The sequence below is a fragment of the Pseudorca crassidens genome, chromosome 4, assembly GCF_039906515.1.
Source record: "Pseudorca crassidens isolate mPseCra1 chromosome 4, mPseCra1.hap1, whole genome shotgun sequence".
NCBI lineage: Eukaryota > Metazoa > Chordata > Mammalia > Artiodactyla > Delphinidae > Pseudorca > Pseudorca crassidens.
In genome coordinates, this window is record NC_090299.1 from 5,816,249 (window position 1) to 5,830,335 (window position 14,087).

Here is a 14,087-nt window from a genome sequence, read left to right on the forward strand (position 1 = left end):
TAGTGTTTATTACCAGTTTCTGGACTTATATCACTGTGGACTGAGAGCAATAGCAGACGGCCATGCATCCACGGGGCAATTTGAACGGCACTGATAGAGGCTATTGTCTGTGGTGCAGAACTTTGGGGTTTGATCAATAGGTTGTTCTTTTATTATAGCAAAATTATAATATGTATTCAGGAAAGACTCATTTTTCCCTAAAGGAAAACTTTTAGCCCTGCTTTCTAGAAGTAGGATATTCATCTATCGAGGATGGAATTACGGATTTGTAAAAAATTGTCAACACTGCCATTTACTAATTAGGCTGCCGTTTGATATACAACAGAATACTGGGCTTATAATCCAGTGCCTTGCCAGAGAATATAACCTTGGAATCCAACTCCTCTTAAAAGTTTATATGGAAGAAAGGATTATATCCTCTAGATCTCTTTTAGATATTCTAGGCTGTGGTTTAAGTTTTATTTGCGTATTTGGCTTTAACTTGGATTGAGTCGAAGCGGTGACCATCTGAGTTTGTGAATCACGGCGCCTTGACTTCTGGTAGAATCATTTAACTGAGGTAATTATAAATCATGCCCTTGGCTTTTATTTAGAGATGACATAAAAAAATACCAAACTCAAATATTCCATTCTCCTCAGGTATTTTGGGGAACATTTTCCATTTAGTACTTCATATTTGAAAATTCATGTGAATAATCAAGTTTATTTCATTTTTATAGAGAAGTCCCTCTTTGCAAGTTATTTTTTTGAACGCAGTGAACCTCACCTATGAACAAGAATGAATTGTTGATCTGGTCCAGGCTCAGATGTTACTGGAGCAAGTAAGTATGAAGTGCATGGCATTAAGTTCTGCTAATTCAATGATGAGTAAATCAGGCTTTCTTTTTTTTTTTTTTTTTCTCAAAGAGTAAAGAGTGAGTGGGGGAGACAGGCATATAGCCAAGTAAGAAAACAAATACATGGAAACATATGACTACGATAAGTACTCTAAAATGAAGGTACATTGAAATAGACATGTATTTAATTGTTGGATTTATTCGGCCAAAAGGGATGCAAACATGTTCCTCTCCTCCGTTCCCTTGTTCTTTGCTACTAGGTAATGATAACAGTTTGATTTAATACATAGGCATGCAAATCATCTCTATGATATTAGCACTCCATGTGGTGTCCTGAGGGTCTATGAAGAAAGACATTTTACATAATGTTTCTGCAGGGAGACGGTTGGTACACTGGTGAATTAAGCAGACTTGGCTAATGTGGGTGGTTTTCACCCAACATGGCTGTGGTGTCGCTAGTCTGGAGGTTGGTGGTGGAGAGCCTAGGTGGTAACTTCAAACAGAATGATGGGACCAAGCTTGGAGAGTCCCGCCTTAGGGGTCAAGGCCAGCACTTCTATAGACCATGACTGCAGGGCCATCTCCTAGAGCCTAGAGGTCCATATGGACATGGAAAAGCTCTAGCTAGAGTCAGGAAGACGGCATCACAAAATAAGCTTGTCTTCAACTGTCACTGCCAACCACAAGGGGGTCCGGATAAATGCTGACAGCTTTCTTTTGTGGGGAGACATTGGGTTTTGGATGATGAGTCCTGAACCTTGGTAGGCGGCATCAGATGAATTGCTAGTGATTTCACTTGTGTTTATCTTCTTGAGAACCTTGTTAACCTTTTACATTTTATCCTGTTTCTTAGCCTTGGCCGCGGGAATGGTAGTCAGGTCCCGCTGGAGCAATGCTATCAAAGATGGGAAGGAAGTTTGATGCTGACACCAGGGTGTTGAAGGTTATCCAATATCTGGGAAATTAAATGCTGAAGAAAGGCCAGATCAGGGCAGAGCATCTGGCCAAGACAGTTGCTTCTCTCTGGGCCTCTAATAGCTCAGGTTTGGGAAGCGTCAAGGGGAACAGTAAAGAGATATAAAGACACTCTGGGACTTCCTCAAGGTTTATTTATAGAAGAGCAAATGGCAGCACCACTAACCTCTAATGGAAATAAAGATCATAACTTTAAAGAAACTTTAATTCCCGACTGGTTAAAATTAAAATATATGTTATAATGGTTGATGAAAAAGTCTTAGAGGGACTAAAAGTGGGCTAGTAAGTAATCTCCGGTGACCCCAGATTTGTTAAAGAATTGCCCAGAAAGCACAAAGGTTTTATCCAGATTGAATCCTTGTAGATTCCGTTTATCACTACGGATTTGCCTTTCTATATCTTTTACCAGGAAGAGCAGAAAGTCTCCTTTCATGTTCAGCAATTAGCTACAAAGGTTCCATTGCTTTCCTTTAAAATGTAACCTTTTGAACCGCAAGCTGTGACGGCAACGAAGCTTATAAAACATGTATGTCAGGAAATTGTATTTGTTCACTTACATTTATAGACTGTATTTGCCATTGGTGATTGAATTTTCTCACTAACCTTGTGATAAGGAACCCATGGGCTATGACCTCATGGTCTTGCCTTTACTTAATCTACCAATATAAAAACTGTGTGAAATTTCTTGTTAGTCAGAGGATACCTTGGACTTTGGGTCTGTTTCTCTTTTCTCCTTCTGATCATGTAGGAAAGTAAATATAATGGCCTATGGCAGAGGTTGCTACTCTCCCACAATATCCAGTCCTCTTTCTTTCCTTAGTAACAAAATTCTAAGTTTATTCAATGCAGCAGTGAGCCTAGCTAGTTAGGAATCATTGTGTTTTCTAAATATCATTAAGGAGTAGGGACTCTCGTGTACTAGCTTGTCTCTTGACATACAAACGACTTGCATGGTTTAGTTAAACTTTGGAAATATTTAAAGAGTCACACTCATTTCAGTGGATGAAATATTTTTCAAGCCTCACAGTGCCTGGTAAAAGCCCTCAATTTGCCCTGACTTCTGAATCTGTGGAGCTGAACTAAGCCGCAAAGGAAAATTGTGAAAGAAAGAATATTGGACTTTAATATTTTACTCCTTTAATTTATAAGGAGACAGGGCTTTTATTTGGCATTTTCATTTCTGTGTGGTAAGATAATCATGGAATAGTGTTCATTATGTTCACATTTAGGAAAATGTTCCATTCTTATATTTGGAATGTGATGGCCAGTCGTGTGCCTGAGACACGTTAGTTTGGCCTGTTGGGTATCCGTCCCACTCCTTCACTAATAGAACACTCCTGTTCTGCTTTACTGAGCCAGCCTTCTCCAGTTCTCAGGCCGCGTGGTTGGGAATGGTTGATCTTCTCTCTGACTGTGGGGCTGGGGCCGTCCTAAGTCCTGGCCAATCACAGTCACAGGATTCTTGTTTCAGGGACAGGCATGTGACATAAGCCTTCAGCTCATCTGTCTTTCAGGATGAGTAGGGGGAAGGATGTACACACTGAGATGCTATTGATTCTCTTTTCCGTGATGTAGGAGGAGTCTGCCTGGGAATTAAGCCCATACAAAGGTAGAAGGACTGAAAGAGGAAGGTCAGCCAAGTCCTGATGTTACGCAGCACGTGTCTGAAGTTGTGCCCCGTCCGGCTTTTTCAGTTACGTGAAACAATACATTCCTTTCTTCAGCTTCGTTTGGGATGGTGTTCTGTTCCCTGGAATAGAAAGAATTCTGACTAACGCATGGTGTTCACTGTCTAACTCTTTCTTGTGAACTCTGTTGGGCCGGGTAGCTGGGCACAATTTGAGATTAGAAGAATTGCGAGAGAATTTCATCTAGTAGTAAGTGTGTTTTGGAGTTAACGTTTGGTGGCCGTTCTGACCTACTTTGGAGACTCCGTGGGCAAAATCTTAGTCTCCCACTCCACTAGGCCTCGGAGACTACAAAAAGAGCTCTTCTCCTAAAAGAGATGCCATTTTCATGGTTGAAACTTGACTTCATTGTTGGATATAGATTAAAACAGAAGAAAAATGAGAGGGTGTGAGAGAGAGGTGGGCTCTTCTCAGGCCACGGTTACCTCTGCCAGTACCATTTTCAGAGCCTCCAAGGGAGGAAGAGACACTAGTTTGATTGGTCAGCCTACAGAGCCGGCAGCTGGGCCACGCCGATGTGTGGATGGAGTGACTGCGTGGTGAGACCCTGTGCATGTCCAGGGGCGGCTCCTCATCTCTCTTCCATCCCTGGATCCGTGCAGCTGGTGCGTCTATTTGTGTGAAGGCTCTTCCTGGGACATGACACCTTCTTCTGCTGTGGTTCTCCCTCTTTTCCTTCTCGGTCTTGCGTGGATAGACTGTTCTTAAGACTCTAGCTTCATGGATGAGGTGCCTCTCCTTGGAGCACTTAGATCACGTACTCCAGCTCGGGCTTCACCAGAGTTTTGAAATTAAGAGTCAGAAGCTTGCACAACATTGCCTACAGAGGTACTTTGATTCACATTCTACTATTGCTGTTTATGCGAACAAGAAACGGTATATTTATACGATAAAAACGAGGTAAATAAATGTATTTTCTTTTTAGATTATCTGTCAGGAAGTTCAAAGCCAAACGTGTGTCTTAACTTTTGTGTATGTGAGGAACCCTTGGGTTTTGTTAATCTGTGTTCGTAAGACTGCACACAGGTGTCGGTGGGCTGCATTCTCATCTGGAAGCTTGAGTGGAGGGAGTCCACTTCTGTGCTCACCCAGGTGGCACAATTCATTTCCATGTAGCTGTATGACTGGGGCCCGGGCGTTTTGCTGACTGCCAGCCAGAGGCTGTCCTTAGCACCTAGAGGTTACCGGCAGTTCTCTGCCACGTGGCCTTCTCCATAGGTAGTTCAAACTATGGCCGTTTGCCTTTCTGAGGGCAGCAAGGCAGTCTCTCATACCAGCCTGCTAAGAAGGAATCTTATATAAGAATGTAATCACAGCAGTGACATCTCATTACTTTTGCTATGTAATGAAACCCAGACAAGGGCTGCATATCCTATTAACCTTGCCATGTTCAGTGGGCTAGAAGAGAGTCACCGGTTCTATCCACACTCAAAAGGAGGGGATTATGCAGAGTGAAACATGAAGAGGTGGAGATTACGGGGGTCATCTCAGAATTCTGCCTACTGTAACCCATGTTTCCCAAAGTGCATTTCATTGAAGGTTACTTCCAGAGGTTGTAAGTGTGTATTCCTCAAGAATCTTTTTCAAGTAACAGAATGCAAGTGACAGGAGACTGATTCAAACCGTCCGAAGAAAATAAACAAAAAAGTGATGATGTTTGCTCATAGAACAGAAAATTTGAGCTTTAGGCAGATGGGGCAACAGCGCAGTTAGGACTGAGAAGGACTCAGCTTCAGTAAAGCCTTGATACAGTAAATAAAAGAGCATATCAGAAACGGAAGTTATGAACCTTGAACAGCACTCAGGGAGAGCTCTGCCGGAGGAATCAGCCATGACACAGGACATGCTGGAGTTGGGATCAAGGGCGCTCCACTTGTGTTCCCTGTGACCGAGATTAAATCCGAAAAGCCCGCGCTGTGCGTAAAATGAGGAGGGAAGAAAACACAGGCTGACGTCCTGCCACCTGTCATACTCTACTGTGCCGCACAATGTTGTCTCTCACACCTTTCTGCATTTGTAAATATCATTACTTTTTCTCCTACGATAACCTTTGTTCCTCTCATCCTTGTCTACTACGCACCTGAAAAACAATCACGTTTCCATGATTCAGCTCAGTAGCTCTAAGAGGTCTTCTCTCACCCCTGCTTGTCATTTGGGTAGATTTGGGTGCCACACCCCGTGTGCCCATAATTCGGGAGATACTTTTACTAAGTTCAGCCAATTCCCCATTCCCGACCCCTTTTTCCTTCGTACCTCGAGCCAGTCGTGGCCACTGGACATGGTTCTTGCCAATGAGACATAAATTAAGTCTTGACGTGGGAAAAGCTTTTGTTTTCTTGACACAGGAGTCCTACCTTTTCTCACCCTATTCTCCTCGGATACAAAACACAGGGTTGATGGCTGGAGCTATATAGCTGTCTTATGACCGCTGTGAAAAGGGCATGAGACCCAGAATGATCTGATATTCTTAAGCGGATGAATCAGCCTAGCGACCAGCTCCCACTTTACTTCTTATATGTCAAGCAAAACAAAATAAAAACTAACCTTTAATTGTTTAATTTCTAGATGATAGCACTGATTTAGAACAGGCAGTTACTTACGTATTTACCTACCCTGTGGCACCATGAACGAACTCCTTCATATTGTAAAGTTTGTCTTGTTTTTTTCTGTCTTATTCATATTAGCATCCATATTCTTAGAAGAGTACCTAGCACATAGTAAACATTCAGCAAATATTGGTTAAATGTTTTATCTTCCAAATTTGAATAGCTTACGTGGAGAGAATAATGTATTCTTGACAATCAGCATGAAAAGTTGCTAGTGGCTTGATTTATCTAGGTTTTTAGTTATTGATTGATTTTATTTAGCATGTTATCAGTAGCTTAGAAATACAGGAAAGGCAGATGAATAAAATCTATAGGGGTGTAAAACTGCAGCTGTGGATAAACGATTGGATGATAAAAGCAGGATTCAGAATGAAATTGTAAAAAAATTGGGGAGAGTCTCTTATGCTAGATGTGGTAAAATCAATAGGAATAAATGAAGTTAGCACTTAGCAAAAAAAAAAAAAAGTACAATTTTGAATTCAGAGTAGATCAGAAGCAAAACCTAACAAACCCAAACCTGTTTGCAGAACACTAGACGCTTCTAAGTTAACATCAGATGAAAAAGCGTTGACAGAATGAAGAATATTTAACTTGGGGAAGATGAGGAAAGGGTAGGGAGAAAGAGTGTTTATAACATGTGACATATTTGAAGCACTTTCTTGGAGGAGATAAGTTTGATTTGTTTGATATACTTTTAAAGGTACTAAGAGAAAAATTTGCAACCAAGTGTAGAAGCTTCAGGTTGAGAAATTGGAGCTCAAGGTGAGGAAGATGTTAGCAATACAGAATTTCCCCAAGTGGATTTTCCTGACTTGTGAGGCCCAGAGCTGTGCTGACTGGCAATGAGCTGTTATGTAACTGTCTGTTAAGGAGAATGACAAAGTTTCCTTCTTTGGTTAGGAACTTGATTAATTTGCCTGTTAAGAGGCTTTCATTTTTTTTTTTTTTAATTATTTTTGGCTGTGTTGGGTCTTCGTTGCTGTGCACGGGTTTTCTCTAGTTGTGGCGAGCGGGGGCTACTCTTCGTTGTGGTGTGTGGGCTTCTCATTGCGGTGGCTTCTCTTGTTGCGGAGCATGGGCTCTAGGTGCCCGGGCTTCAGGAGTTGTGGCGCACAGACTCTAGAACGCAGGCTCAGTAGTTGTGGCTCACGGGCTTAGTTGCTCCGCGGCATGTGGGATCTTCCCAGACCAGGGCTCGAACCCATGTCCCCTGCATTGGCAGGCGGATGCTTAATCACTGTGCCACCAGGGAAGCCCAAGAGGTTTTCATTTATAGGTTAAAGCAAGTTGACAGATTCTTTTCATTTGTTGCACAGCATGGTATTTTGGGGTAGCTTCTGAAATAAAGTGACAAGTTGGTGGTAGTTATGGGGTGAGGACTTGCTAATCATACTCTGTGTTCAACTTGGTTTTTATAATAAGAGGGTTCCCTCTGCTGCCCCTTACTTATCTCAGGACGAAAGTGTATCTGATGCTGTCTGTTGCTGTTGGATGAGGGAGGCTCTGTGGTACTTGCCTGTTTCAGGTACTGTGTTGCCAGCTACTTATACACAAACACAAGCATGTTCATATTCTGGGAATCATTGAATCACAGGTCACAGTATATTTACCTGCATGATTATTGCATATGTTTAATTTGGCTTGTACAGTTCTGGACTTTTTTGAATTTTCATGCTTTTGAAGGGGTCATCAATGGTGGACAAAATGGAGTTTGCCACAGGTTTTCCAGACCCTGTTGTATTTCATCCTCTGCAAAAATCATTGGCTTTTGCAATCCCTGGAAGCTGTTTTGACTTCAGGGATACATCTGAATTTTGCAGAATAGGGCTGAGTTATTGATCTGATGACTCATACATTAGTATTTCTGGCCCTCACTGCCTGGTCCTAAGGCATATTAGCCACAGTTCTAGCGCTCAGAGGCCGCCTGTGGCTCGTAGCCACTGTCGTGCACAGTGCTGGCCATGTGAATGACACAGAAGCTTCCATGTGTTTGCCACGTGAACAAACCCTCTTCCATAACTCTACCTCTTCTCTCTTTCCTCAGTCTCTCGCTCTTTTTTAAAAATAATCTTTAAATCTCCTATGGTCCTGTAGACTTCTCTTTCCAAAATAATTTACCCCATTTTTAGAAACCATTGAGTCCCAAGTCCACTTTTGTGTCATGTAAATTATGGAAGAGTAATTTAGTCGGTCTGTTCACTGCTAAATCCCCCAGACCTAGAACAGTTATGAATACATAGGCAGGAATTAAGAAAAATTGGTCAAGTGAATGAATAGATCAATGAATGAATTCATGCTCCAGGATAAGCCATGAATTGAAAATGTTTCCAGCTCTGCCAGATTTCTGCACCTGTTTGGGGAGAAATGTGGTCTCCTGGGTGAATGAGAAGGGACAGCCAGCTAATCCAACACGGGGAGACCCTTCCCCTTACCAGGCATATTTTTAAAAAACTAATATCCCGCACTGTGGAGATGAGTGTTCTCAGTGAAATAATCCTGTTCCCTCTGTTAACATAATTTTGATCTCATTATCAAGAGATATTGACTCTTTTCCTGATGGAGGCTGTATTACAAATCCTCTAATTAATTTGAAAATAAAGGGGTCCAGGTCTGCTGTTATTGCTCCTGTCTTGGTATAACGCTATTAAAAAGGTTAAGCTTATCACATATATTTTAAATGTATATATCTTGAGAGCTGTAACCACCTTTTTCCTCTACCAGCTTAGCCAAGAGCCTTAAACGTAGTAGGCTGCGGATAGACATCTATCGCCGGATCAGTCAGCGGAGCGAGGCATCATACAAGTCACATAGAGTACCTCAGTCAGCACACTAAAGCCCTTATGGAGTTCACATTTAGGTGGAAGGATGGGAGGGAAGAAAAATAATAAGCCTCAGTCACAGTCAATGAAAAAATATATACTTCAGTAGAAAGTGATCAACGTGATAGAAATAACTGGTAGAGTAGGAAAGAGAATCACGAGAGGGGAAGAGATGGGTTGTAATTTTAAGTAGGCAATAAATTCAAACATTTGAATGCAGACCACTGTGCTTTGATCTCATACAATATAGTATGATTTTTAAAAGAGAAACAGTAACATTATTTACAGGTATGAAATTCATCTGAGTTTACTTTAACCTGAAATTTTATTTGTATAATATTACTTGGCAGTCCTTTAGCTTGGATGTGACTGAACTGCTGTAAACTGAGAGGTAATGATAGAGGGCTTTGCAACCACCTGGGAAAAGTATAGTAAAGGAAAATATTATACACCTTACTCAATAATCTTGAGTTGGAAAAGGATAGAAAAATCACGCCAACAAATTTTGAGGAGTTTAATAGTTCCTGCAAATGCCAGTTGTGAGAAACCACTAATAACAATGAACTGAAAAGGGTAGAACTACAAAATGAAATTCTACTTGAAAAAGACACATAACATATAGAATCAAAATTATAGAGATTTAGAAAATAGTAGTGAGGAAATAGAAGATGTAACAACTCAGAAATTACATATATTAAATGGATTTTTCAGATTATATGTTAAAAGTAAACCGTACGAGCAGGGAGTTGCCCAGATATATCCTCATTCATAACTAGATAAAAATGAACTCCTTATCCATTGTATTTTAGATCAATCATTAAATTGAGAACAACAGATAGTTAGAAGAAGTAGCATGGCAGAAGAAATTATAGTGATTGTCAATCAAGAGGTGTGACTTTGATCTCATCTCTGACAAGTGACCTCTCACATTTGTGGCTGTAAATGAAATGGTTAGGCCAAATGCCCAGTAAGAGCACTTCTAACTCTAGAATTACATGAGTCCAAAGATCCTTCTGGGATCTTTCAATTAATAGAAATAATTACCTGGGCTTAGATAACTGGTTGATGCTACTTAAAATCATGCAATCCCCATCACAAACCCAAGGAACATTATTAGCACAAATGTTCCTTTTAGTTGGCCCCTTCTGGCAATCTGAAGTTTTTCTTTCATTTCTCATACCAATCTATTCTATCAGTATGTTGGAAACAATAATGGTAGAGGATTAAATGGGCATAAAGTTATACGGTTGGTCCTGATGCAAAACATGTAAAAATCTTTTTTCTTAAATCAAATAGGTAGCAGAGAAACACCAATACCTTTAGTCACAATGCCCTCAATACCGGGGATATGACAATAAATTAGTGGGATACCAAAAATAAAAGCCACGGATATAAAGACTTTAAATATTTGGGGATCATCGTTACATTATCTTACCTTTAAGACTGAAGCTCAGGAGAGCTCCACTTTCACGACACCAGCATGATGAGTTCCATAGGTGAATACCTAGAGAAACAAGCAAAGCTAGTGCAGACTATAAAAAATAATCCAACCATTTAAAGTTTCTGGAAATAGTCCTAAGGACAAATCAGTGGAGAAAGAGACATTTAGTCAATAAAATCTACTAAAATGCAGTAAGGTAACGAGCCTCAATCCACTTCCTCTTTCTCCCCCCCACCCCCTTTCTGGCTCAGATCCACAGAAGCTTCACCCTAGGTAGGGGTGGCCAAGAGGATGAGGCTTCCTCTCTTCTCAGTTTCCAGTCAAAGCTTACTTTATCCCATTGAGACAGAAAGTTACCAGCATTGCTCATTTCCTCCAGCTTCAAGTCGAAGAGGCTATATTGCTGGTGAGTATGGGTGAGAGGTTAAGGGCTACCTTCCTGCAACCTGCTTCTGTCCACAGGATGAAGACTCCACGCAGGGCAGGTTGAGACTACTTGCACCAAGATTGCCCTCACTCCAGCTCACTTTAGGACAGAGGTCCCATGACGGGAGACAGGCAAGTTGAGAAGAGGCTGCTGCCCTGCCCAGTGCCCAGAACAGTGTTGCAGAGAGTTTGTCCAGGGGGAGAGGCAGTCTATAGGAGAAGAAAGTTCTGCAGCTCCTCCCAAAGGAACTGATTTCGTCTGGAACAGTGTGTGGAGAAATTCAGGGCTAAGGGGGTCCTTGCAAACAATAGTCCCTCTTACACATTGTTGACTGGAGGATTTTTGCAGAAACTAACACCTGTGGCCCTAATACATCTCCGGTCAAAAATGTGTTAATTAAGAACAACGCTCAAAACCACAGGTGAGCTAGTTCAACAGAGAATTAGGAAAAGAGATACCTAAGAACCCTTGTAGGATCAGAAAAAAACTTAAAGACTTGCCTCAAAAATATATCTGCAAAGGAGCCCAGATTTCATTGGATTAGACTTCTGAGCAGTATGTTCCGTCTTGAGGACATTGTCAACAAAAATAGAGTAGTCAGCTGGTAATTAGAAAAGCCCAATGGGTAGGGACTAACGCCAAATGAAGCCGACCGTTTACCAGAGAGATCATGGAAAGAGACAAAAGAGAGCCCTGTTAAAACTGCTGTTATCTCAGGGTGACTAGGCCCCATCTGAGGCTGCACCCAAGGAGGTATAAAGAAGGTAGAAATAGATTTCATTGAAAGAGCCAAACCAAGTCACCAAAATACAAACAAGCAAACAACAAAAACAGATCTTTGGGAGATCCAGAGTGGCTACAATATATTACCTAAAATGTCCAGTTTTTAATAAAAAATAATGAGACCAGGGCTTCCCTGGTGGGGCAGTGGTTGAGAGTCCGCCTGCCGATTCAGGGGACACGGGTTCGTGCCCCGGTCCGGGAAGACCCCACATGCCGCGGAACGGCTGGGCCTGTGAGCCATGGCCGTTGAGCCTGCGCGTCCGGAGCCTGTGCTCCGCAACGGGAGAGGCCGCAACAGTGAGAGGCCCGTGTACCGCAAAAAAAAAAAAAAAAAATTATGAGACCAGCAATGAAACAGGAAAGTGTGACCCACATATAAGAAAATAAGAAAGAAAATCAGGAAACAGAAACTGCCTGTGAGAGGAATTGATGTCAGATTTCACAAAGGCTTCAAAATAGCCATGATAAATATGTCGTAAAAATAAAGGAAATTATGCTTGAAGAAGTAAAGGAAGGTATGAAGACAGTGTCTCATCAAATAGACAATATTATTAAAATGATAGGAATTATAAAAAGAAAACCAAACAGAAGTTCTGGAGTTGAAAAACATATACATAAAATGAGAAATTCAGTAGAGAAGCTCAGCAGTAGACTTAAGCCAGCCAAAGAAAGCACCTTAACATTATTACAGATAGATAGGGATTACGCATTCCAAAGGAAAGAGAGGAAAAAGGATGAAGAAAAATAAACAGAACATACTTTAGAAGAAATGGACAAATTTCTAGAAAGACACAAACTACCAAAATTCTGCAACCTCACAGTAAGTAAATAGACTGAATTAGTAACTTTCATTTATTTGCGGGAATATCCTCTTTCTTATATTCATTATGGAATGATGGAGCTTACATTTCCATCAGACAAGTAAACTTGTTTACCTCCTAGTCTGTCCCCCACTGTCACTTCTACTTCCTTCTAGTAAGAGATGAAAGAGAAAAAAAAAAAATCTAATGGATCTTTTATTAACAGTTGATTGGAAGAAGAAATTTGTAAAGAGTGTTCATGATGGTACTACTTCTGCTTTGGTATTTACCCCTGCTTAGTTATTTTCTTTTGCCTTCATTTCTTCATAGTTCATACTTGTTGCAAGACACAGCCCGAGTGCCTTAACTGGTGAATTCTCCTAAATATTTAAGAAAAATATAACATTAATATTATACACGTTCTTTCAGAGAACAGAAAAAAATTATTAAACAGTTCTCAACAGGAATTATGGAGTCAGTATAACCTTGATACCAAAACTAACAATAAAAATTTGTGAAAGAAAAATCATAAATAAACAACTATGAAAAAAACTTCTAAACAAAATCTAACAGAATCTACAACTATATAAAATGTATACTACACCATGACCAGGGTAGGTTCATTTGAGATTTATTATTTGAAAATCAATTAAGTCATACATTCACAGAATTTTTTAAAAAAAGATCATATAATCTTCATAACAGGTACTGAAAAAAAATTTGGCAAATCAAACAATTATTTATGATAAAAAGAATTGGGAAACTAAAAATAGAATAAATTTCCTTATTCTGATATAACATTTCTAAAAATGAAAATCTTATGGCATGCTTCATATTAATGGTGAAATATTGAGATCTTTTTCTCTCATATAAGGAAAGGAAAACAAGAACGCCCTCTATTACGTTTATTCATTATCGTGCTTGAGATACTAGCCAGCACTATAAAGCAAAAGTATACAAACACATACGTACGTGAACTGTTTAATATTGAAAAATGGAAAACAAGTTGCCATTTACTCATGGATAATTTTATTATATATAGACATCCAAAAGAATCTACAAATAAATTATTAGAACAAGTAAACGAATGTAGCACAACTGATGGATAGAACTTTACATTTTTAAATTGTATTTTATGTAACAACAAAGAATTTTAAATTTTACAGAAATTACTAAAAGAATGAAGATATATTTTCTACTTTCAAAATGAGCAGAAGAGAAAGAAAACAATCTAAGGAATCTTTGGAGACTACCAAAGACTGATGTCAAGAAAAGGGTTCGGTAACATAGGAGGTGGGACAGGGTTGTTTGTACCTCTGCTCTCAGCTCCGCTTCTCATCTTCTGTGCTCCGCTCTGTATCACAGAGGGCTGGATGCCCGAAAGGTACCTTCCTGAGACTTCCTTGCCTGCTGGCTTCTGTTAGACTCTGACACCGTGGCAGGTGAGTAGAAGTTGGGAGGAAGGAAACTAGGCAAAAACTCACACCTTTTTTAGGTGGGGAGGGCAGAGCGTTTAGCATAGGCTTCAGCTGCCGTTGCAGAGGGTGACAGTGAGCCCCTGGGCTCTTCCTCAGGCAGCCTGCTTCCAGCAGCTTGTACAGGTTTCCGGGGGCATCGCAAAGCAGCAGGGGCTTTAGCGGCCCTGGCTAACGTGCCCTGACTCCGTCTGTTTCAGTGACGGGTGCAAGGAACTCTGGGCCCCAGGATTCCCA